At 31.6% G+C, this 8,996-nt stretch overlaps 1 non-coding gene across 1 annotated transcript; it reads left to right on the top strand.

The window, feature by feature from the left end:
• The first annotated feature begins 7,003 nt into the window (after positions 1-7,003).
• On the top strand, positions 7,004-7,076 carry LOC149580138 (small nucleolar RNA SNORD36). The gene has a single exon (XR_016358324.1). It is a non-coding gene; the product is annotated as a small nucleolar RNA SNORD36 (small nucleolar RNA).
• The last annotated feature ends 1,920 nt before the right edge of the window (positions 7,077-8,996 follow it).

The following is an 8,996-nucleotide window of genomic DNA, read 5'->3' on the forward strand; positions in this document are numbered from 1 at the left end:
CACTTTCATGATTTGAGCTTGTATCCTCAATATATTTAGGAATCCATTGCTGCCTCATTTTTTTCCTTATGTTGTCAACCCTTGCTTTCTTTTCATCTTCAACTTTGCCTATATTCATTCGGTTTTTAGCTATATGACCATGTTCAGTGCATGTGTAACACCTTATAGTAGTATCCTTCTTTCTTAGGTGATGCCTTGCACAATTTATGCTAGTGTGTCCATATTCTTCACAATAATGACATATGCACCAAGTATTGTAGTCCCATCTAAATATTTCCTTTACAAGTTATTCAATTGGATTAAATGATTTGGATCTACATTGAGATGCCTTGTGACAATGTTTTTTGCATTTGTGACATTTACCTTCAAATTTTGGTTTCTACTTGCATTCATTAGCTTTGTGACCATGCTGATTGTAGTTGTAGAATTTTCCATTGAATTTTTCTTTTCCATGGCTCTAGCATTTGTTTGATGTATGACCAGTTTTCCCACAATGATTGCATGAGGATTTTTTATTCCTTTTTGCACCTTGATTGGAAGATTCACCTTGCTCTTCATTATATCAAAGTCTTGCTTTTACTTTTTACCTATGAAGATTCTGCTCATTTTTCTAATTCAACTGATTCATGTCTTCTTGTGATTTCATCATTATCTCATTGATTTTTTTTTCAGCATTTAGGTCATTCTTTAATTTTTCAACAATTTGCTTTTCAAATCTTAGTTCTCTCATTATTCTTTCATTCTATGCTTTGAGAATCTTGATGTCTTCATTTGCTCCAGTGATTTGATCAATGAGGTCTTCATTCTGATTGGATTGATTCTATTCTTCATTGTTTCTTGCCTCCAAGTCTTCATTTGCCTTATTCATTTGTTCCAAAATCTCACATAGCCTGATTGATTGAATTTCTTGTTCTCTTTTGAGTTTCCTTACTTCTTCTTGCAGAGAGTCATTCTTTGCTAGGAGTTCTTTGATTGCCTCATTAGCTTCATCTAAACTACTTGATGGGAAAAGGTCTTCAATCTTTTCTTCAACATACTGATTGTCATTTATTTGTCTTGCAAGTTCCTTCCTTCTTTTTAGAGATTGGGAAAGATGCTCCTTTACTTCCTTGAGTTGAGCTATGGTCATCCCCAGATCTAGCTTTTTATTTTGAATTGGCTCATCAATTCTCAATATCTCCATCTGTCCTTAGATCTTTGCTCAAGTTGTTAAACTTTTATCCTAAGAACCACAAAGCTCTGATACCAATTGTTGGAAATATTGAAGATATGACAAGTTACTAAGAGGGGAGGGGTGAATCAGTAACTTTTAAAATTCTTCCATTTAAATTGACCACAAATCAATCTATGTTATTGCATGCATTAATACTGAAAGATAAAACATTCATCATAGAAAAGAACATAATATTTTGGTGACCCAGAAACCTTCCAAATACAAATTAAAACTGGGGTGGGAATGATACCCAAAAAAATTCACTACTACAACATAAAGTTGGCCTATTAAGGCTTACATTGACCACTTCTGGTGATCTGCCATATTAAGAGCACAAAGGACTGCTAGGTCCACCTTGTTAGAGGATTTAAAAACATACAATGAAATATGCACTCGGTTAAGAGATTTATACAAAGACTGTTAAGTCTACCTTGTTAAAGGATTTAGAAATTGATTCACCTATTAAGATGAAGTGATGGATCTACTTACAACTGATTGCTGATAAGATAATTTATGCACTAATCACTTGATGTGATGGATATAAATTGTTTGCCTCTATATAGACCTTGTTGTATTCCTTGAACTACTGCTGATAATTCCTTTGCATGTACTTTTCAAAAATACTTCACATTACTTCTCTATTACTTAATACAAATGATATCTTACAATACACCTTACATATATACCTTTCAAATTTACAAAACTACAAGGTCGGCCAAAACACAAGTGAATTAAACATTACAAAGTCGGCCCAATAGTAAATAACTTGGGTTCACTAAACTGACTCGGTGACCTTTTGATACTTGGCATCCACTGCATTACACAACATCATCATGGACTCGATAGAAGTGAAGGCTCAATCCATACTAATCACTCAAAATAGTTTTGAACTCAGTGACCACTGGTGACTTGGTAGATGTAGAATCACTTGATAGATATTGCACACTAAGTTTACCTTGCTTCACTCGGTAAACACTACTACTTCCAACACTCAGTTTACATTGAATCTCCATGACATAAACTTATTGCTCAGTAGACACTATGAATCTCGGTAGACACTACTGATCTTCGCATTGCCTATATTCACTGTAGCCACTATTTTGCTCGGTGTAAACTGCTGAACTATTCAAAGCTTTGCTAACACTAGAATGCTCGGTGAGAATTGCTTAACTGCTAAGCTTACAAGGTAACCACTGAATGCTTGATATAAACTATAGACTAAGTGATGAGATCAATAAGCATTCAAAATTGAATAAGTGTTGTCAATAATGACAAATACAACATAATGCTAACACAACAGAGTCTAGGGTGGTTTGATCTAGTGGAAGCCTCATGGAGTAGTAGTATAGCTACAGGATTAGTCTCCAAGTGGGAGATTTTTGTTTAGTGTGGAGCCTAATCAGTCCCCAAGTGGGAGATTGTTATATTTTGGTGACTGATCAAGGAAGTACTTTACATACTCCATAATTCCTCAACAAAATTTTTTTTGGGCCTTATTATATTAGGATTTTGGGTTGACATGTAATTATTAATTATAACCCTAAAGTGGTAAAAATACTTGTATAAAAGGACTTAGGGTTAGGGATTATTTCATTGTGGGTGATGCAAAAATTGGTTCTTGTGATGATATTGAGTTGTAAGGGATTATAGATTGTAATCTAGTTCTAATCACTAGATCGTAATAATATTGGATTTGTTGTTTGGTGGACATAGTATAGGGATTGGGTAAACCACATTAAATCTTGTTGTCTTGTGTTCTTTTCTATGTGATCTATTATCCTTTGATATTGTTTATATTTGCATGTAATTTTTATTTCTATCTGTGGTTCAATCCTAACAAATAGATCGATAAGGAGAGAGGTTGAGCCAAAAGGCTGAAAAAAAGAGATCAAGTTGTGTTGAGGATGATAGAAGAGAGATTAAACAAGATGAACACAATTGAAGGAGTGGAAATGGACTCAGACATAGATAGAAGCTAGAACCCATAATTGAAGGGTATGTGGAGTATTGACAATGAAGGTACAATATACATATGTTAATTGCTTTAACCAAATAGTACTATTGATGACTATGATATGCCAACATATATAATAGTAATATGATTGTTAGCTCAATAGGAACCAAGGATCGACACTCATATGACTATTATTAGCCTAATATAGTTATCAATCTAATCACACTATTTGATTTTAAAAAAATCTATAGCTATCATCAATATTTTGATGCCTAATAGTCATTATTTTGACAACATTCACCATTGACAACTTGACAAACTTGTTGATAAAAATCTCAATATCATCAATATTTTGATGCGGCCTATTGTCGAGGGCATGGAAAGCTCATTGATTATAATTTTCTAAACATTGATCTTTTGATGAGAATGCTCGTCGATAACAATTTTGGAATTGTTGAACTTTCAAAATTTCATACAAGTGGTCTGATGTCAACCTATGACAAATATTGGGATGATTTTGTCAGATTTCAACAAAAAAGCTTGTTATTGTCAAACTTTCGATGTTTTGTACTAGTGGTCTGACGTCATCTTGTGATAGAGATGGGGATAATTTTTGATGGAGTGGTCTATTAATATATCGACAGCTCTAGATTATGCCAAAATTTTGATGAAATTATAGCATTAATATTTTTTGACCTTTTAGAGTTGAAATTTTGATCAATGCTCATCGAAAAATAGGTCCAAATTTACTAGTGCTTATTTGTTCACACCTTGACACCTTAATTTTGGGCAACACAACTTTCTAACTCCACCTATATTTGTAGGCATGTGCATCTCCTTTTCCAAGCTCAAGATTTGGGACATTGAATTGGTGTCCTCATGCCATTTATCTTAGTGAATGCATAGAGTACAATTTATCCTAAAAGCTAGGTACAAATTTTCTTCACGGTGTAGTTCAACTAATTGACTAATTTTTGGTTATTCTTGTATAATTTTAATTCACTTGTTACCAAATTCTTACAAAGGTTTTTTTTTACTTGAATTTAAATAGCAATGTAGTAATAAATATGGTGCTACTTTTAGATGTTAACTATGTCAATCTCTTGGTTTCAAGCAATGTAGAAGGAGGCCAAAGTTCATTATGCAATCTCAATTCATATTCATGGGACATCATGTGGAGCTGAAAAATGTAACACATTTGCATTTTTGTTAGAGATTTTTAATTATGTATTTTAAGTTATAGACCATCACAAACATTGTAACTTTGACTCTTATAGGTGAGGGTAATGTCCTTAGTATGTAATAAAATCAAGACTTTTTATGTGTTGGCTTGCTGAGGACATTCTCTTGGTCATAGCAGCTAGAATTCTAATGTTCATGATGGTCTATAATTTTAAAAAGCAATAGACCTATTAAAGAAATATATAAATGTGATGCATTTTTCAGCTCCACCTATTGTCCTTGCATATGGAATGCAACTACACATGTATTCTCAATTCAAAGTGGTAGAATCTTATTTTGGATGTGAGAGAGAGCAGCTAAAAACATAAAGGACATTCACAAGAAGATGGGAAAATGATGTCACTTTGCAGGTTTGGAACCTTTTCTAGTTATATTTTCTCACACTTATCAACATGAATATGAATATTTTGTAGAGAAATAGTAATAAGATATTGCTATTACCTAATTCATTCAAGATTGAAATTCAGAGTACACAATTTAAGAAATGAATCATTATATTTTGACAAATACTTTCCCTTGGCAAATAGATGATGTTGAGTAGGTTGTGGACATTTGAAGGAATGATTATGATGACACCTCTCTTTGGACCTAATTAAAACCCTATACTCCTTTTTGTATCATGATAGATATATCATAATTTAACTACTAAAACCCTACATTATTTAAAAGTAGTAGTACATCAACCATGTACATATGTATTTAACCCTTGATCATTCATGTAGTTATTATAGAACATTTACTATAATACTTTCATATTGATTAATAGTTTTACTTCAAATATTACCTTATATTTAACTAGTATAAATTTTGATGGTTATGTTTTGAATCCCTCAATAAATTATATTGACCATTTAATCACATCAATATTGTTTCTAGTTTGGATGCTATCTTTCACATATTTGGTTCCAACTCTCCTATATATATGGTAGAGACTTTTTTATCAGGTTACTAAATACAAAAACATCATTCCATTTTTATTTGTTTCTTATTTACTACTTTCATCGTCAAAAAATGGATCATATTTCTTTTGTAATGCCAATGATATTTGTTATTTTTCTTCTTCTTTTTTCAAAATTTTATATAGCAGGTTTTTTTCATTCCTTCATCCAATCTCCAATATTTTGAGTATTTTCTTAGATTTTTCTTTCCCATTATGTCTCTAAAGACCCGCACTCTTTCTGAATCTATGAATAGTTGTTATTTCATGATTGAATATTATAGTTGATAAAAAGAAATCATGAACCTATATGCATCTATGTATGACTTTAATGTGCATGCATTTCAATCAATCTATTATTTTTTGAAATGATTTATAACTCTTTAGATGTATATTATCCCAAATATAACATTAAACCACATATGCCCCATGGAAGGTAACATGATTCTTGATTATGGCATAGATTTTTTATATTCCTCTTTTGGTCTCATTTAATACTCTTCACTTCAATGATACCTTCATCCTCTATCTTGGTGCAATGTTGTCAAATAGTGGTCTTGCTTGAATAGACCCCATCATTGTTATGTTGTAGCATTGCTAAGTGTGTTCTTTAGGTACGATCTAGTGTGGGGGACTAAAATATTTGTAGGATGTTGTTTTTCTCTATGTTGTGCTAAATCATGGGGAGGATATTGATATTGTTTCGCATCTCATGGGGTAACATTGGACAATGTTCTTAAGATTTTTTTTAGGGCATGACTCGTGTTTGATTAGACCTATTTTTGTAATACTAAATTTTTTCCAAGTGTGTGGTAGAGTTATGGGTTACGAAGAAGAATTAACTTAATGGTTCAATATTTATAAAGATAGGATATGTGAGACTCTTTTCTAATGGATTTTCAAATATGTATATTGTTTAATGTGTAGGATATTTCTTCCAACCAACTCTTGCATCTGCACATTTATAGCAATCAGTGTATATGTCTAGGTATCGATTTTATTGTCAATAAGTGTAGATATCATGTTTCCTACATGTAGTTTCCTACCTATTTGAAACAACCTGGTATAACATTATGTCTCATGTTGAACTTTTCTTATAGTTATGACTTTTATGTCACAACATTATTTAGTACAATCTTTTGTAATTGTTCTTGTTAATGATAATATTATGTCTCATATAGAATAGTATTTTGTATAATACTATAATGTCCAACTCTATTAAATCTAATTTTAAGGAGAAGATGGAAAAGGAACCTCATACTTCATCATTAAAAATTGATAGCTTCATATCAAAATACTTTTCTAAATATGGAATATAGAACCCAATATATTTGTCACAATGATTTTAAAGTTTGAAACCCTGGTCAAATTCCATATTTATAACTATTTATTATGTTTTAGAATGATCACAAGTTCCCATTTTGATGGGGAAATCAATTCCATATAAAGTGGTTGATTGATTTCTCTAAATCAATAAAAATACAATTTATCTGAGGTGTGTTAGAAATGGATAAAACAAGGATATGAAACAACCTAGTTTAGAAAATATTGGTGAAACTCAAAACATGAAAAATAAAATTAGAGCTTGCCTAAGCTACAAAGGAAGTAGAAAGAGATGATGAGCCATGAAGAGTCTTTTTATTTGGAGCCACTATAGTTGAGATGATGTAGAGAAATTATTCCCATTAATTTCTATTGATGAAACAAATATCAACCTTTTTCCCCTCAATCTCTCAAGAATTTCAGTGGTATTCAACCCTGAGCACAATCAACCACAACTTCTAAAAATAAGCAATTATATCCATTAGTAATGTTTATAAACATGGCATCTCAATGCCACTTATAATGATCACAAACAATGAAGTTGAAAGCAACACATGTAGGAATCTAAAATGATAAAAATACCTCGGTAGATCACAATTTGTCAACTACCATCTCCATTTAGTGTAATCCAAATCATTATGATCATTACCCCTACAATTGAATTCTTAGCTCATGTAGGTGCTTTCTCCATTAGAATAAAATGGGCATGAATCATCATGAATCCATCATCCTAAATATAAATCACACTCTAATGAAACCTTGTGTGCTTTGATTGCAATGGGTGTTGAGGGTATTTGTGCTCTAGAAAGAATAGATCTTGAGGCTCTGAAAGGGCCAATCATGAACTTATTTTTGCCAGTATAGAAAATAAATGAGTAAAATATGAGAAGGGAAATAAAAATGGTGCGTATAAGAGAATAAATAACATTATAAATAATCTTAGTTCTCCATAAATCTCATAGGCCCATGGTGATTTCTCAACTAATAAACACCTTCTTAGGTGAAATCAATGTGACAGCTAAGAGATTTTACAAGATTCCCTTGCTCTGCATTAATTTCCCCTATTCATTAATTTCTCTAGTTCTTCATCAAAGTAGGAAAAATGTACTTTTTAGATTTCTATGTTTTCTTTCCATGGACATTAATATTGTACATGAATAGCTAAAAAGTAAATAGTGGGAACATATCATGATGTTTTAACTAAATAGTAGGAAGATCTATGGTTATTTCTCATTATATAAATCATGTACTATATGTATAGTATAAATGATTAATTATTTTTAATTTTTTCACTTTTTCTTTCTCTATATTATATCTTTTTCTTTTTCTTTTTCTTGTACTAGATCTATCCTATGCTATGCAGCATCAGTTGCAAATTTTACAACTCATGCTTGTAAAGTTGTGTATATGTGGTGTACTTGCAACTATGTAAGCTCTCCAACTTAGATTTCATGTAGATGAACTATAATTATAGCCCAATTATTGGGATGAACTAAACTATATAAAGAATTACTAGAACACAAGACTGAGGAAGAAAATGCTTCAAAAATTAAACAAACAACACAATTGTTATCTTGTAGTAGAAGCAAAATAGAATAAAGTTAAATAGACTGAAAAGATGTAGCCTATCATAGATCAACATAATGTCATGTGGTTATGATACAAAAACTACAGCACAAGTAGATGAGCATAGAAACATAAAAATGAATCACTCTTAAGATAATTATGATCCTAAAATAGTCTTGTACTTGTTCGAAAAAGTCATTTGTTCACAAGTTTATAACATTTTTTATACCAGCCCAAACACATAATTAGCTACCTTTTAGCCCAATATTTAGCCAATCATTGGTAATTAGATGTATCAGTTAGATTATGATACTTATCTTAGAATTCCCATAAGTGTGCCAAAGGTTACTCTCTTTCATCTTCCTGCAGAAAATAAGAATATGAGGAGCAACTTCCACATGGAACCATCCAACTTCATTAGAAATATGAGGACCACCTTTTAGGCTAAGAAACAATTTTTGAAATAATTTAGCAAGTCGTCACAATTTTGATGATTGACTAGTATAAGAGATGGTTATTTCTGACATCAATCGATGGATTATTTGTCAGAACATTCTGACAAATATTAATTGGTTGTATAGCATTATTGTTGCACAAGCATCACAAGTACAATAGATGCCCAATAGATCTTCAAATGGTTACCCATCACAATTATGATAGGTGTTTGTCAAAATAGTCTAATAGATATATGTGGTTGTTTGGCACTACCATCGCAATTATGACATCCACAACATCAACTCTTGTCCCTCTATCCCTCCAAG

This window comes from Cupressus sempervirens, chromosome 1 (assembly GCF_028749045.1).
Source record: "Cupressus sempervirens isolate cs-2001-9-10 chromosome 1, ASM2874904v1, whole genome shotgun sequence".
Classification (NCBI taxonomy): Eukaryota; Viridiplantae; Streptophyta; class Pinopsida; order Cupressales; family Cupressaceae; genus Cupressus; species Cupressus sempervirens.